This window comes from Nicotiana tabacum, chromosome 14 (assembly GCF_000715075.1).
Source record: "Nicotiana tabacum cultivar K326 chromosome 14, ASM71507v2, whole genome shotgun sequence".
In the NCBI taxonomy this organism is placed as follows: domain Eukaryota; kingdom Viridiplantae; phylum Streptophyta; class Magnoliopsida; order Solanales; family Solanaceae; genus Nicotiana; species Nicotiana tabacum.
Genome location: NC_134093.1, coordinates 40,290,476 through 40,307,543, shown reverse-complemented (window position 1 = coordinate 40,307,543; position 17,068 = coordinate 40,290,476). Strand labels below are relative to the sequence as shown.

The window sequence follows — 17,068 nt, the reverse complement described above, 5'->3', positions numbered from 1 at the left end:
CGCTTGGCTCGACTTCAGATCGATGGATTAATCTTTATGGACAAAATTTCTTTTAATTATTTAATTAATTATCGAAAAGTCAACCGGAACAACCCAAGACCCGCGCGCGATGCGACCCAGTCCGTTTCTTTCCCGGATTATTTTTAAATTCCTTTACCGGAATATTTTGAACGTTCCCACTTGTTCCAACAGCCATGGCTGTTTCTGAAAGGTTGCAAACTTTTCAGAAAATGACTATAAATATGCCTTGATCCCAGAATATTTCCTTTCGAAATTTTCTGAACTTCTTCTCCTTCTTCTGCATAATTAAAATTTCAGTGTGATTTATAGCCATTAAGTGGTTCGCTGTTCACCGACGTTTTTGGTACCGATACTCTGGTGAGTTAAATCATTCTATCCTGGGAGGATAATATTCCAACACCTCGGGTACTTCGAAAAAAAAATTTCTTAAGGACACACTGTGCATTCAGTGGGCTCAATTTTATTCCGAAATATATTTACTAATTCTGGTTTCTGACAATCTCCAATTTCTGCCTTATTTCTGTTTTTCTTGTTTCTGTTTTATGTTACAGAAATTTACTATTTAGTAATATTATATTATAGTAATATAGATTGCTAACAATCTTAAGGAAATTACTTTATATTGTAATCTGTATTCTATTTTGGAGATTAAAACCTTTGTAGTATTCTACTTCTGAATTTTTCTATTTCTGATTTGAAGATATAAAAACTTTATCAGAGTGTTAAAATTTAGAAACGATTTGAAGAACATAAAAACTTCATCGTTTTCTTGTGAAACAGTATATAAAAACTTCGGTTTTTTGTTTTACGTACTATTTATTATTAATTACAGTACTGTTTACTGTTTTATTTTCTACCATTAATTAAACTGTTTTGTTGTTGACAGTGAGAAATGGCAATTGAAAATGAAAATCCTTCTGCGACTGTTGTGCAATGACGATAGCCTCGTCAAGCCGAACTGTTGTGCCACCGGCCGAAAAAATAGGGAAATTTTCTGGAGCCAACTTCAAAGGATGGTAGCAAATGGTATTCTTTTGGCTTACCACGCTTGGTATGTAGAAATTCAACAGTGAAGACCCTCTAGTGCCTGTCGCCGACATGCCAGACAATGGAAAGTTTATGATTGTTGAGGCATGGAAACAAGCAGATTTTCTTTGCAAAGGCTACATCCTAAGTGCTTTGGAGGATGATTTGTATAATGTCTACAATGCTATGAATATTTCGAAAGAATTGTGGGATGCACTTGAGAAGAAGTACAAGACTGAAGATGTGTGCTTGAAATATTTTATGGTTGCCAAGTTTCTTGACTATAAAATGATAGATAGCAAAACAGTTGGAACCCAAGTTCAAGAGCTTCAACTTATTTTTCACGACCTTATTGCTGAAGGTGTGGTGGTGTAACGATCTGACCGGTCGTTTTGAGTGTATTAGTCCCAATCCCCTATTTTCTGCTTTCCTCGTGTCTGTTTCTACTTATGTGACTTGCCGGAAAGTTTTGTTTTTGGTTTTGGAGTGTTTTGGAATACTTAGTCCCTAAAACAGAAGCTTAAATCTTAGGATTTTGACCGTAGTCGGAACTGTGAGAAGACGACTCCGGAATGGGGTTTTGTTGGTCCCATTAGCTCCGCTGGGTGATTTTGGACTTAGGAGCGTATCCGGACTGTGAATTTGAGGTCTGTAGATAATTTAGGCTTGAAATAGCGAAAGTCAAATTTTTGGAGATTTTGACCGAAAGTTGACTTTTTGATATCGGGATCGGATTCCGATTCCGGAAGTTGGAGTAGGTCCGTAATGTTGAATATAACTTGTGTGCAAAATTTGGGGTCAATCGGATGTGATTTGGTAGGTTTCGGCATCGGTTATAGAAATTTAAAGTTGGTGATTCGTGTTTTTAGCATTGTCTGACGTGTTTTTAGGGCTCGACTAAGTTCGTATGGTGTTTTAAGACTGGTTGGTATATTTGGTTGAGGTCCCGGGGGCCGGGTGTATTCGGGTGCTTAGCGGATGAAATATTGGACTTATGCAATTGCTGAAGCTTTGCTGGTTTCTGGTGTTTCGCACCTGCGATAAGGAGGCTGCAGGTGCGGGATCACACGTTCGATGTGAAGGGCGCAGACGCGCTTTTGATCAAGAAGGTCTGCCAGCGCAGGTGCGAGAAGGGAGACACATCTACGCATCCGCATATGCGGAGTGATGGTCGCAGGAGCGGTATGGGCAGCCTGGGCAAGGGTCGTAGATACGGAAGTCAAACCGCAGGAGCGGGCTCGCAGGTGCGGCCCAAAGCTCGCAGATGCGGTCCCATCTATTTAAGTCATTTTCACACCTGCGATGGATTTACGAAGGTGCGGTACCGCATGTGCGGTTGAAGGCTCGCAGAAGCGAGTTTACTGGGCAGAAAAATAAGATTTCGAGGATTGATTTCCCATTTCGATTTTAGGAGTTGGAGAGCTCGGTGTGAGGCGATATTTTAAGATTTCTTCAAGGAGATTGTTGGGGGTAAGTGGTTCTAACTCGGATTGGACTATATTTCATGAATCTATTGCTATTTTCATCTTCTAATTAGGGATTTGAGTTGGAAAATTGGGGGAAAATGGTAGAAATTTCATAGGCTATAATTTCGAGTTTTGGAAGGTGATTTGAGGTAATTCTTATATGGTTAGACTCGTGAGTGAATGGGTGTCCGTATTTTATGACTTTTGTCGGAATTCGAGGCGTGGGTTCGGGGGCGGGTTGAGCCTATTTCGGATTTTGGCTTATAATTTCATATTTTCTTGTGGAATTAATTCTTTTAGCCTATATTAATTGTATCGTACTTCTTGCGGCTAGATTCAGGATGTTTGGGGACTGATTCGATGGGCAAAGGCATTTCGGAGTAGGATTTTGTGCCGCTTTGGCTTGAGGTAAGTAACAGTTTTAAATCTGGTCCTAAAGGTATGGAACCCTGAATTTTTGGTATGATGTGATTATTTTGGAGGTGACGCACATGCTAGGTGACGGGCGTGTGGGCGTGCACCGTGGGAGAATTGTGACTTGGTCCGTCCTGCGAGACTATAAAGTTAAATAGCTTATTGTTAATACATGTTTTCTCTATCTTCTAGAAATTTGATTGTCATTCATGTTAGAAACCATGTTTAAGCCATATGATATCACTGTTGGGACCCTCAGCGGTAGTGTTGTTTTTGAATTAGCCGTTATTTGCTGTCTTGTACTCAGTCACAGTTTGACTTGCGCGTCATATCTCCATTTCTTATTGTTTTCTTGTTGATACTTGATATTATCTCTTTTGGCTGATTTGTATGATTTCTGAAAGCCCGAGAGGGCTGGAGAGGTTAGTGGCTGAGATAGGGCCTGAGTGCCGAGCTGTAAGCTATGTGAGAGTATATGGATCGGGTTATACGTCGCAACGAGCCTTATGGCTATTTATGGACTGTGGATCGGGTTGCACACCGCAACGAGCCTTATGGCTACTTATATGATTGGGTTGGGCTGCACGTCGCAGCGATATATCGCTTGGGCTGAAAGGAGCCCTTCCGTAGCCTGCACACCCCCAGTGAGCGCATCTATCTATTGACTGTTGCCCTGAGAGGCTGTACTTGCTTTTCATTTGTTGATGCACTTAGTTGCTATTTATCATTGTTGTAAAATTTCCGAAGGATGTTATATCCGGATCACCTGAACTTGAACTGTATAAAACTGAGTTGACTTAAACTACCGGATTTGAAAGCATGTCTATTCTTTGCTGGACTATTGAAAATGAACTGTATTTGTATAGCTCATCACTACCTTCTCAGTTCCTTATTTATTTTTGTTACTTACTGAGTTGGTTGTACTCACACTACACCCTGTACTTCGTGTGCAGATCTAGGTGTTCCCTGTCATATCGGGTGTTGATAATTGAGCAGCTGATACTAGAGACTATCGAGGTAGCTGCACGGCATTCGCAGGCCTTGGCTCTCCTTCATTATCTTTATCGCATTTCAGTTCTTATTCCTTAGATGTTGTATTAGACTGCTCCTGGTACAGATGCTCATGTACTCAGTGACACCCCGATGTCGGGCTAATTTTTTCCGCACTTATGCTATTGGGTTTTACCCCGTTTTTATGAAGGAAAAAAAAAACTCCGATCATTTAAAATGTCTTAAGTCATTTATGTTAAATGTTGAAAGTGTTTCGGAAATGTCGGCTTTCCTAGTACCATCGATAGGCACCATCATAACAGGTTAGGATTTTGGGTCGTGACAAGTTGGTATTAGAGCCTAGGTTACATAGGTCTCACGAGTCATGAGCATATTTAGTAGAGTCTTGCGGATCGGTACGGAGACGTCTGTACTTATCTTCGAGAGGCTGCCAAACCCTTAGGAAATTCCACATTTCTTGAATTCTTGTCATGCGAATCTTTTGATTCTGGTAACTAAATTTCTGTTGTTCTAATTCTCTCACAGATGGTAAGGACGCGTACTACGGGGCAGGATGGCACCCAACAGTACCACCGATCAGGGCCGCGAGAGGCCAAAGTCGCGGTAGGGGTAGAGGTGCAGCTCGCACAGCAGCTAGAGTAGCACCCGCAGATCCGCCAGTTGCTCCAGTTCAGGAGCAGGCTCTAGTTGTGGATGAGACTGTGGGACCAGCTCAGGCATCACCCGTGCCCATTATGATTCCAGGCCTTCAGGAGGCCTTAGCTCAGATTCTGACCGCGTGTACCAGTCTTACTCAGGCGGTCTCTGTTCCGGCCACAGCAGCCACTTCTCAGGCCGGGGGAGGTGCTCAAACTCCCGCCGCCCGCACACTAAAGCAGATGGTACATGGATTCCAGACACCGGGGGTACCACCAGCCCGGCCGGTTGCATCTGCTCAGGACTATGTGGTTCCTGTCATGCCTGATGATGAGCAGCGCCTATTGGAGAGGTTTGGGAAACTTCAGCCTCCATCTTTAAGTGGTGCCGAGGGAGAGGATGCACATGGCTTCTTGGATAGTGCCATAGGATACTCCATACCACAGGTATTCTAGAGGCCAGTGGGGTCTCGTTCACTACTTTTCAGTTCTCTGGGGCTGCCTTCAGTTGGTGGGAGGCTTACGAGAGGCGTAGGCCGATCAGCGCAACACCCCTTACATGGCAATAGTTCTCCGGTCTATTTCTGGAGAAGTTCGTGCCATAGTCTCGCAAAGAGGAGCTGCGCAGGTAGTTCGAGCAGCTTCGTCAAGGTGATATGTCCGTGACATAGTATGAGATGAGGATTTCAGAGTTGGCCCATCATGCTATCTGGTTGGTTCCCACAGATAGGGAGAGGATCAGGAGGTTCATTGTCACGACCCAAAAATCCTACCACGGGCATCGTGATGGCACTTAGTCTCTAAGACTAGGTAAGTTGATTATAATTACATTTTCGAGCCATTTTGTTTTTTATCGAAACCGACAACGGAAATAATTATAACACCTTCCCAAGATTGGTAATACTGAGTCACGAACTCTAACTGAATACATGAAATGATCTCAAGGATCGAATACTCATTACTGTTTGATTAATAATTAACAGTACAATAAAATAGAAAGACTTTAAGGAACTGTGACGACCAAGCAGCTCTACCTTAAATCCTTGCGATCACACTTTACTCTGTCCAAGTCCGATAGCTCCAATACCTGGCTCTGCACAAAAATATGCAGAACTGTAGTATGAGTACACCACAGTCGGTACCCAGTAAGTATCAAGACTAACCTCAATGGAGTAGTGACGAGGTACAGTCAAGACACTCAATAGTCTAATAACCTGTGCAATATGGCATAAAAAAATAATCGGAAATAAATAACAATAATGACAGAACTAATCAACCAGTGATATACACATCGGGGCATCAAGAACATCATAAATATTGCTCAACAAATAATGAATACAAGTATAACCAATTAATCAAGTCCTTCAAATATAATTCTTTCACTATAAATCTTTCAAAAATAATAAATTCTTTCAAATAAAATTTTGGAATATAATTCCTTCAGATAAAAGTCACCTTGTGACACCTCATTTCATATTCATAAAAATATGGGTCTCAACCTACTTTCATATTTCCACGGCACCTCGTGCCCATGTTTCTATCACAACTGTACGGACAACTCTCGTGCCAAAAATATCAATATATAAAAGAATCTGCACGGTCAATTTATTTAGAAATAGTTTGAGTGAAGAAAATGACATTTTGCACTTAAATTAAAGTATCAGATAAACTACCGATTTGGATGTAATACTTATTAATTTAAAACATAATAGAAAATTTCTTTTATTTAAAATAATCCAGTCAGCAAAAATCAGTAAAAACGAGAAATATAAATCTTCAGAGTCTCGTATTAAAAATCCAAAGCCAACACAATACAACAAGGAGTACAAAACATATAATAATAAAGTCAAATAGTACATCACCGAAGAAGACAAAAATTTACATATCACGAAAAAATAAAATAACCAAAGGCAAGTGTATCCATAGAAAAATATCAACAAAAGGGCACTCCCGAGGTACCGCCTCGTAGTCCCAAAAGTAAATATGCGAGATAGGAGAGATCTCCCAAGATACCGCCTCGTAGTCCCAAAAGTAAATATGCAAGACAGGGAGATCTCCCGGAATAGTATTCCGTAGTCCCAAAGTAAATATGCAGGACAGGGGGATCTCCCGGAATACCGTTCCGTAGTCCCAAAGTAAATATGTTGGGCAGGGGGATCTCCCGGAATACCGTTTCGTAGTCCCAAAGTAAATATGCAGGGCAGGGGGATCTCCCGGAATACCGTTCCGTAATCCCAAAGTAAATATGCAGGGGGATCTCTCGGAATACCGCTCAGTAGTCCCAAAGTAAATATGATTTCAACAACTGCACAACAAGTGCTCACATATCACAAATGGCTCATCAAGTGCTCAAATATTACAACATATCATAAATTGCACATCAAGTGTTCAAATATTACAACATATAAATTGCACGTCAAGTGCTCAAATATTACAACATATCACAAATTGCACATTAAGTGCTCAAATATTACAACTTTCCAAAGAAATCAACAATACATGTGCTATAAGGCTTTAGCTCACTGTTTTGCTAAAATCGGATACAGTATATTTCCACTGGTGTTATCCCTGCGCTATAAGGCTTTAGCTCACTGGTTTGCTAAAATTTTCCGCTTCCCTCCTGTGCTATAGTTGTGCTATGGGGAGATAGCTCACTGTATTTTCTTTAGTCTTATTGCTTTGAAATTAACATCCAAGGGTTCCCCATTATTACAACACTCAAAGATTACTAAAATATTTATCCCCAAGTATCCGAATAACCTTATCCACTCATATGGTTCGGGTCTAAATTAAATTGTATTCCTAAGCTCGAAATTGCTCAAATTAGAATAAAAAATTCACGAGGCCTTACACATTAGCTTACCTCGACACCACAAATTGAACTCATAAAATTTCAAATCTTCCAACTTCCAAACTCGATTGCACACGCAAGTCATAATACATGTTACGAAGTTGCTCGGGGACCTTAAGTCGCTGAACGGGGCGTTAATTCTTAAAATGACAAGTCAGGTTGTTACATTCATAGATGGCCTTACTTTTCAGCTGCGATTGCTTATGACTAGAGAGAGTGTATGGTGCTACTTTTGATGAGGTTGTCGATATTGCTCGTCAGATTGAGATGGTTCGCAGCCAAGAGCGGGTCGAGAGGGATGCCAAGAGGCCTTGTGGTCAGGGTGGATTTAGCGGTGTTCATTTTGGGGGTCAGTTCCACCACGATAGAGGTCGTCCTTTTAGACATGTTCAGACGGCTCGCCCAGTTCACCGTGGTGCATCATATGGCCATGGTTCACACAGTTATCAGTAGGGCCATTCATCTCTCAGTGCTCTCCCAGCTCAGAGTTTGTCCCGTGCTCTATCGGTTCAGGCTCGTCTATGCCAGGTCCTTCTACCAGTTATCCAGATGCTCGGGGCTCCCTTCAGTTCCCAACACCAGCACCGGGGAGTTGCTATGAGTGTGGAAAGTTTTGTCATATGAGGAGGTAGTGTCCCCGCCTAGTGGGAGGTCCAGCTCTGCAGAGGAGCCAGTCTATGACATCAACATAAGTTTCTTCACCACCCGCCCAACCAGCTCGAGGTGGAGCCCAGTCAGCTAGGGGCCTCCCGAGAGGGGGAGACCGATCAGGGGGCGGCCAAGCCCGTTTCTATGCTCTTCCTGCCAGACTAGATGTCATTGCTTCGGATGCTGTGATTACCTGTATTGTCTCAATTTTCCATAGAGATACCTATGTATTATTTGACCCTGGTTCCACTTATTCATATGTGTCCTCGTATTTCGCTCTTTTCTGGATATGCCCCGTGAGTCTCTAGGTTCACCTGTTCATGTGTCTACGCTGGTGGGCGATACTGTTATTGTGGACCGTGTATATCGGTCATGTGTGGTGACTATTGGGAGTCTGGAGACTAAAGTGGATTTCTTGTTGCTTAGTATGGTCGATTTTGACGTGATTTTGGGTATGGATTGGTTGTCTTCATGTCATATTGTTCTAGATTGTCACGCTAAGACCGTGACGTTGGCGATGCCGGGGTTGCCGAGGGTTGAGTAGAGTGGATCTATACACTATGTTCCCAGTAGAGTGATTTCATACTTGAAGGCTCAGCGGATGGTTGAAAAGGGTTGTCTATCTTATCTGGCCTTTGTGAGGGATGTTAGTGCAAAGACCCATGCTATTGATTCTGTTCCGGTGGTGCGAGATTTTCCGAATGTGTTTCCTGTAGACCTATCGAGCATGCCGTGCGATAGGGATATTGATTTCAGTATTGATTTGGTGCCGGGCACTCAGCCCATTTCTATTCCACCGTATCGTATGGCACCGGCAGAGTTGAAGGAATTGAAGGAGAAGCTTTAGGAACTCCTTGATAAGGGATTTATTCGGCCTAGTATGTCACCTTGGGGTGCACCAGTTCTATTTGTAAAGAAGAATGATAGTACTATGAGAGTATGCATTGATTACATGAAGTTGAACAAGGTCACAATCAAGAACAAGTATCCATTATCGCATATTGATGATTTGTTTGACCAGCTTCTAGGAGCGAGGGTGTTCTCCAAGATTGATTTGAGGTCAGGGTATCACCAGTTGAAGATTCGGGACTCAGATATTCTTAAAACAGCTTTCAGAACCCGATATGGCCATTATGAGTTTCTTATGATGTCTTTTGGGCTGACCAACGCCCCAATAGCGTTCATGCATCTGATGAACAGTGTGTTTCAGCATTATCTTGACTCATTCGTTATTGTATTCATTGATGATATCCTGGTGTTCTCTCGTAGCCAGGAGGAGCATGCCCAACATCTGAGGATTGTGTTACAGCGGTTGAGGGAGGAGAAGATTTATGCAAAGTTCTCCAAGTGTGAGTTTTGGCTCAGTTCAGTAGCGTTCTTGGGACACGTGGTGTCCAGTGAGGGTATTCAGGTAGACCCGAAGAAGGTAGAGGCAGTTCAGAGTTGGTCCGGACCGTTCTCAGCCACGGAGATTTGGAATTTTCTCGGTTTGGCTGGTTAATACCGCCATTTTGTGGAGGGCTTCTTATTTATTGCATCGCCCTTGACTAAATTGACCCAAAAGGGAGATCCTTTGAGGTGGTCGGAGGAGTGCGAGGAGAGCTTTCAGAAGCTCAAGACTGCTTTGACCACGACCAGTTATAGTTCTACCATCAGCCTTTGGTTCTTACACAGTGTATTGTGATGCCTCGCGGATCGGTATTGGGTGTGTTCTGATGCAGGAGGGTAGAGTGATTGCTTATGCTTCACGCCAGTTGAAGCCTCATGAGAAGAACTATCCTGTCCATGACCTTGAGTTAGCAGCTATTGTTCACGCCTTGAAGATTTAGCGGCACTATTTGTACAGGGTCCATTGTGAGATTTACACTGATCATCAGAGTTTGCAGCATCTGTTCAAATAGAAGGATCTCAACTTGCATCAGTGGAGGTGGTTGGAGCTTCTTAAGTACTATGATATCACCATTTTATACCATCCTGGGAAGTCCAATGTGGTGGCCGATGCTTTGAGTCGTCGGGCGGAGAGTTTGGGGAGCTTAGCATATCTTCCAGCAGCAGAGAGGCCGTTGGCATTGGATGTTCAGGACTTAGCTAGCCAGTTTGTTAGATTGGATGTTTCTGAGATGAGTCGAGTATTGGCTTGTGTGGTCTCTCGGTCTTCTCTTTATAATCATATCAGGGAGCGTCAATATGATGACCCTCATCTACTTATCCTTAAGGATACGGTCCAGCACGGTGATGCTAAGGAGGTCACTATTGGGGTTGATGGTGCATTGAGGATGCAAGGAAGGCTATGTGTGCCCAATGTAGATGGTTTGCATTAGTTGATTCTCCAGGAGGCTCACAGTTCACGGTATTCTATTCACTTGGGTGCCGCAAAGATATATCAGTACTTGAGGCAACATTACTAATGGAGGAGAATGAAGAAAGATATAGTGGAGTATGTAGCTCGGTGCCTAAATTGCTAGCAAGTGAAGTATGAGAATCAGCGACTAGGTGGGTTGCTTCAGAAGTTAGAGATTCCGGAGTGGAAATGAGAGCGGATCACTATGGATTTCGTTGTTGGGCTTCCATGGATTCATCGGAAGTTGGATGCACTTTGGGTGATTGTGGATAGGCTGACCAAGTCAGCTCATTTCATTCCTGTGATGACTACCTATTCTTCCGAGCAGCTGGCTCGAGTGTATATCCGCGAGATCGTCAGGCTTCATGGTGTACCGGTATCTATCATCTCTAACCCGGGTACACAGTATATATCACGGTTCTAGAGGGTCGTGCAGCATGAGTTGGGGACTCGAATGGAGTTGAGCAAATTATTTCACCCTTAGACGGTCGAACAGTCCAAGTGAGATATTAGAGGATATGCTCTGTGCGTATGTGATGAAGTTTGGGGGTTCGTGGGATCAGTTCTTTCCTCTAGCGGAGTTTTCTTACAACAACAGTTACCAGTCGAGCATCCAGATGGCACCGTATGATGCTCTGTATGGTAGGCGATCTAGGTCTCCAGTGGGTTGGTTCGAGCCGGGCGAGGCTAGATTCTTGGGTACGGATTTGGTTCAAGATGCTCTGGAGAAGGTTAAGGTGATTCAGGATAGACTACACACAGCCCAGTCCAGACAGAAGAGTTATGCGGATCGAAAGGTTCGCGATGTTGCATTCATGGTTTGGGAGCGGGTCTTGCTACGAGTTTTGCCTATGAAGGGCATTATGAGGTTCGGGAAGAAGGGAAAGCTGAGCCCAAGGTTCATTGGTCCCTTTGAGGTGTTGCGGCGAGTTGGGGAAGTTCATTATGAGCTTGCTTTACCTCCCAGTCTAGCGGGAGTTCACCCTGTATTCCATGTTTCTACGCTCCGGAAATATCACGACGATCCGTCTCACGTGTTGGATTTCAGCTCAGTCTAGTTGGACAAGGATTTATCTTATGTTGAGGAACCGATGGAGATCTTGGATAGGCAGGTTCGAAAGATGAGGTCAAAGAATATTGCTTCTGTGAAGGTTCAGTGGATGGGCCAGCCAGTCGAGGAGGCGACTTGGGAGGCCAAGCATGATATGGGCAGCCGTTATCCTCATCTTTTCACCACTTCAGGTATGTCTCTATGCTCGTTCGAGGACAAACGATTATTTTAAGAGGGGGAGGATGTAATGACTCAGCCGATCATTTTGAGTGTATTAGCCCCAATCCCCTATATTCTGCTTTCCCCGTGTCTGTTTCTACTTATGTGACTTGCCGGGAAGTTTTATTTTTGGTTTCGGAGTATTTTGGGATACTTAGTCCCTAAAACAGAAGCTTAAGTCTTAAGATTTTGGCCGTAGTCGGAACTATGAGAAGACGACTCCGGAATGGGGTTTCTTCGGTCCTGTTACCTCCGTTGGGTGATTTTGGACTTAGGAGCGCGTTCAGACTATGAATTTGAGGTCTGTAGCTAATTTATGCTTGAAATGGCGAATGTCAAATTTTTGAAGATTTTGACATGAAGATGACTTTTTGATAGCAGGGTCGGATTCCGATTTCGGAAGTTGGAGTAGGTCCGTAATGTTGAATATGACTTGTGTGCAAAAGTTAGGGTCAATCGGATGTAGTTTGGTATGTTTCGGCATCGGTTGTAAAAATTTGAAGTTAGTGATCCGTATTTTTAGCGTTGTTTGACGTGTTTTGAGGGCTCGACTAAGTTCGTATGGTGTTTTAGGACTAGTTGGGTTTGGTTGAGGTCCAGGGGGCCTCGGGTGTGTTTGGGTGCTTAGCGGATGAAATATTGGACTTATGCAATTGCTGAAGCTCTACTGGTTTCTTGTGTTTCGCACCTGCGGTGGGGAGACCGCAGGTGCGGGATCGCACGTGCGATGTGAAGGGCGCAGGTGCGCTTTTGGTCAAAAAGGTCTACGAGCGCAAGTGTGAGAAGGGAGACGCATCTGCGCATCTGTAGATGCAGAGTGATGGTCGCAGGAGCGGTATGGGCGGCCTAGGCAAGGGTCGCAGATGCGGTAGTCGAACCGCAGGAGCGGGCTCGTAGGTGCGGCCCAAAGCTCGCAGATGCAGTTCCATCCATTTAAGTCATTTTCGCACCTATGATGGATTTTTGCAGGTGCGGTTGAAGGCTAGCAGAAGAGAGTTTATTGGGCAGAATAATAAGATCTCGAGGGTTGATTTCCCATTTTGATTTTGGGAGTTGGAGATCTCGGTGTGAGTCGACTTTTCGAGATTTCTTCAAGGAGATTATTGGGGTAAGTGGTTCTAATTTGGATTGGACTATATTTCATGAATCTATTGCTATTTTCATCTTCTAATTAGGGATTTGAGTTGAAAAATTGGGGGGAAATGGTAGAAATTTCATAGGCTATAATTTCGAATTTTGGAAAGTGATTTGAGGTCGGATTCGAGTAATTCTTGTATGGTTAGACTCGTGAGTGAATGGGTGTTCATATTTTGTGACTTTTGTCAGAATTCAAGGCGTGGGCCCGGGGGCCGGGTTGAGCCTATTTCGAATTTTGGCTTACAATTTCATATTTTTCTTGTGGAATTGATTCTTTTAGCCTATATTAATTGTATTGTACTGCTTGTGGCTAGATTCGGGGCGTTTGGGGACTGATTCGAGGGGCAAAGGCATTTCAGAGTAGGATTTTGCGTGGCTTTGGCTCGAGGTAAGTAACAGTTTTAAATCTGGTCCTGAGGGTATGAAACCCCAGATATTTGGTACGATGTGATTATTTTGGAGGTGACGCACATGTTAGGTGACGGGCGTATGGGCATGCACCGTGGGGGATTGTGACTTGGTCCGTCCTGTGAGACTGTAAAGTCGAACAACTTATTGTTAATACTTATTCCTCTGTCTTCTAGAAATTTGACTGTCATTTATGTTAGAAACCATGCTTAATTAGCTGGTCGGGTTCTTGTTGAATTAGCTGCTATTTGTTGTCTTGTACTCAGTCACAGTTTGACTTGCGCGTCATATCTCCATTTCTTCTTGTTTTCTTGTTGATACTTGATATTATCTCTTTTGGCTGATTTGTATGATTTCTGAAAGCCCGAGAGGACTGGAGAGGTTAGTGGCTGAGATAGGGCCTGAGTGCCGAGCTGTGAGCTATGTGAGGCTATATGGATCGGGTTGCACATCGCAACGAGCCTTATGGCTATTTATGGACTGTGGATCGGGTTGCACGCCGCAACGAGCCTTATGGATACTTATATGATTGGATCGGGCTGCACGCCACAGCGATATAGCGTTTGGGCTGAAAGGAGCCCTTCTGGAGTCTGCACAACCCCAGTGAGCAGAGGTACTTATTGAGTGTGAGTACTAAGGGCTGAGAGCCGAGTGATTAAGCTGTTGTGACAAGTTGAGTGACTATTGCCCAGAGAGGCTGTACTTGCTTTTCCTATGTTGATGCACTTAGTTGCTATTTGTCATTGTTATGAAATTTCTGAAGGATGTTATATCCGGATCACCTGAACTTGAACTATATAAAAGTGAGTTGACTTAAACTGTCCGATTTGAAAGCATGTTTATTCTTTGCTGGAACTATTGAAAATGAACTGTATTTGTATAGCTCGTCACTACCTTCTCAGTTCCTTATTTATTTTTGTTACTTACTGAGTTTGTTGTACTCACGCTACACCCTACACTTCGTGTGCAGATCCAGGTATTCCCGATCATAGCGGGTATTGATAGTAGAGCAACTGATTCTCGAGACTATCGAGGTAGTTGCATGGCGTTCGCAGGCCTTGGCTCTCCTTCATTATCTTTATCGCATTTCAGTTCTTATTCCTTAGATGTTGTATTAGACTGCTCCTGGTATAGATGCTCATGTACTCAGTGACACGCCGATGTCAGGCTAATTTTTTCCGCACTTATGCTATTGGGTTTTACCCCATTTTTATGAAGAAAAAAAAAACTCCGATCATTTTAAATGTCTTAATTCATTTCTGTTAAATGTTGAAAGTGTTTTGAAAATGTCGGTTTGCCTAGAATCATGATAGGTGCCATCACGATGGGTTAGGTTTTGGGTCGTGACAGGTGGTGAATGAAGCATTTCAAGTAGCTGCTATGATTGAAAAGTTTCCTCTTTCATGGAGAGATTTCAAGAATTATCTAAAGCACAAGCGCAAAGAAATGAAGTTATAAGATCGTGTGATTCGTCTCAAGATTGAGGAATATAACAAAACAGCCGAGAAGAAGTCGTGTGGAAATTCAACAATTATGGGAGCTAATATCGTTGAAGAGACTGCTCCAAAAAATAAGAAGAGGAAGAGGTCTTCTGGACAGACTAAGGAGCAGAACAAGAAAAACTTCAAGGGCAACTGCTACAATTGTGGAAAAGCTGGTCACAAAGCCCCTGACCGTCGTCTCCCGAAAAAGGACAAGAAAAAGGGACAGGCCTACATAGTGGAGAAGAATGATGACATTGGGGATCTGTGTGCAATGCTTTCGGAATATAACTTAATTGGAAATCCGAAGGAGTGGTGGATTGACTGTGGAGCCACTCGACATGTTTGTGTTGTCAAAGAAGTATTTGCGACTTACTCTACTACTGGTCCCGAAGAAGAGCTTTCCATGGGAAAATACTGCAAGAGCCAAGATTGAGGGTTATGGGAAGATATTCCTGAAGATGGCTTCCGGCAAGGTGTTAACGCTCAACAACGTTCTTCATGTTCCTACTATTACGAAAATTTTTGCTTCAACTTCTCTACTTGTTAAGAATTGATTCAAATGTGTATTTGTATCTGACAAAGTTGTTGTAAGCAAGAATAATATGTGTTGGAAAGGGCTACCTCACAGACGGCCTTTTGAAACTCAATGTAATGGTTATTGACAGTATTAATAAAATTTCATCTTCTTCTTATTTATTTTAGTCAAATGATTTATGGCATATTCATTTAGGACATGTCGATTACAAAATCTTGCGAAAGTTAATTAATTTAAAAGTATTGCCTAAATTCGAGTGTAATAAATCAAGATGTCAAATATGTGTTGAATCTGAGTTTGTCAAACATCCTTATAAGTCTATTGAAAGGACTTCAAATCCTTTAGACTGAATTCATACTGACATTTGTGATATGAAGTCAACACCATCTCGTGGTGAGAAAAAGTATTTTATAATTTTTATTGACGATTGTACTCAATATTGTTATGTTTATTTGCTTAATAGTAAGGATGAACCAATTGAAGTATTTAAGAAATACAAGAATGAAGTAGAGAATCAATTGAATAAAAAGATTAAAATCATTAGAAGTGATAGAGGTGGAGAATACGAATCTACTTTTGTAGAAATATGTTCGGAATATAGAATTATCCATCAAACTTCTGCCACCAAACACCTCAATCCACTCGAATTACAGAAAGGAAAAATCGGACATTAAAGGAAATGATGAATGCTTTGTTAATAAGTTTCGTCTTACCACAGAGCTTGTGGAGGGGGGGGGGATCTATCCTTACAGTTAAACGAATACTCAACAGAGTACCCCACAACAAAACGCAATCTATTCCATATGAAAAATGAAAAGGAAGAAAACCCAACTTGAAATATTTTAAAGTGTGGGTGTGTTTAGCAAAGGTACAAGTACCTTTACCCAAAAGGGTAAAAATCGGACCAAAAACTGTGGATTGTATTTTTATTAGATATGCTACAAACAGTAAAGCATGTCGGTTTTTGGCTCATAAATCTAATAATCCCGAAATTCATGTTAATACGGTAATTGAATCAGATAATGCTGAATTCCTTGAAAACATCTATCTGTATAACATTGAATGGAGTCGTCAAATGAAAGACCTAAATAACCACAGGAAGAACCAAAAGTAAATACTACAAGTGAAGAGCAACCAAGGCGTAGCAAATGTCAAAGAACATCTACTTTCTTTGGACCAAATTTTGTGACATTCTTGCTTGAAAGCGAGCCTCAAATTTTCAAAGCAGCTATGTCATCTTCTGATTCAGCATTTTGGAAAGAGGCAGCCAATATTGAGATTCAATCAATTTTGAATAATCATACATGGGAATTGGTTGATCTTCCTCCAGGAAATAAACCTTTAGGTTCAAAATGGATCTTTAAGAGGAAAATAAAAGTTGATGGCACTATTGACAAATATAAGGCAAGACTTGTAGTCAAAGGTTATAGGCAAAAGGAAGGCCTTGATTCCTTTGACACTTACTCGCCAGTAATGTGGATAACATTTATTAGGGTGTTAGTGGCACTGGCAGCCATGTATGGTCTTGAAATCCATCAAATAGATGTTAAAACAACTTTCTTAAATGGAGAGTTGGAGAAAGAAATTTATATGGAACAACCTTGTAACGATCCGATCGGTCGTTTTGAGTATTTTAGCCCCAATCCCCTAATGTATGCTTCCTGTATATTATATTATGGTTATGTAACTTGTCGGGATGTTTGCTTTTGGTTTCGGGTGAGTTCCGAAGTGAAATGGGATACATAGTCCCTAAATTGGAGGTTTAAGTTGTTAGAGTTGACTGTATTTTGACTTGTGTGAATATGACTCTGAAATGGAGTT

At 42.2% G+C, this 17,068-nt stretch overlaps 1 pseudogene; it reads left to right on the top strand.

Annotated features, from left to right (window-relative positions):
• The first annotated feature begins 954 nt into the window (after positions 1–954).
• LOC107804190 (uncharacterized) lies at positions 955–16,003 on the top strand (annotated as a pseudogene).
• The last annotated feature ends 1,065 nt before the right edge of the window (positions 16,004–17,068 follow it).